Genomic DNA, 945 nt, shown 5'->3' with positions numbered 1-945 from the left:
TGAAGATTAGATATCATTGGGCTTGTCCATTTTATGAATATCCAGAAGTTCTTCATTACGTCACAGTTTTGAATATGATTGGCTGATTTCTTACTTGTTAGTCAGAGTGAGGTGGTTTAGGGGAGGGACTTTCTCACTCTTCAGAGCATCTGATTGGACAAGCATCAGTGTATCACCAGATCATGAATATGTTTGGCCCTTTTTCTCAGAAGACAGTGTGTAGATATGATAGAGGATTATGTGTCAAAGGACTTTATTAGAATATAGATTAAGATCTCAGAGCTGATAGACATGAACTACATGCCACAGAACTCACATTTTTATAATGTTAAATCAACATGAACTATTTTTTATTTATATTTAGTGCAGCATGTTTTTCATGACTGACTTCTTTGCTCTGGTTTCACTTCCTCCATCTAAACTGAAGAAATAATTCACGCTGAGATCATTTATCAGATGATGAATTGTCGTTGTGTAAACATTTACCCCGGTTTCAGACTAAAATGTAAGTCTGAGCTGTTTCAACTGAAATAAACTTGCACAGACTGATCTTAAAGTACGTCAGTGCCATTGTTTTGTCTCAAGATGCACACCAGTAATGTTTTTTCTAAGCCACGTTTATGAACATCTCTTAAATGTCCTAATTGAACTATGGCCTAATCCTGATTTAGTCTAAGCCCTGTCTGTGAAACCAGGCCATGATGTTAAAATTAAGTCAGCAGAGCAAAACAGCTGAAGTGATGTTCGGTGGAGGATACAAGCGCTTTCTTATTTTACAGCGTAGTCCTGCTGTTAAATCATAATTGATCATTTTACCCTGAACTTCTGAACTAAATCATAACTGTGCAGCTTCACAATGGAAAATGTATCATTTCATGGTCTCAAAGTGCTCAATATTATCAGCTTCTGATAACTAAGCACTATTTTTCTGTAGTTTTAGTCCAG

This window comes from Sinocyclocheilus grahami, unplaced genomic scaffold, assembly GCF_001515645.1.
Source record: "Sinocyclocheilus grahami isolate Dianchi unplaced genomic scaffold, SAMN03320097.WGS_v1.1 scaffold2589.1, whole genome shotgun sequence".
Classification (NCBI taxonomy): Eukaryota; Metazoa; Chordata; class Actinopteri; order Cypriniformes; family Cyprinidae; genus Sinocyclocheilus; species Sinocyclocheilus grahami.
The sequence above is the reverse complement of the archived record's forward strand: the minus strand, read 5'-3'. Positions refer to the sequence as shown.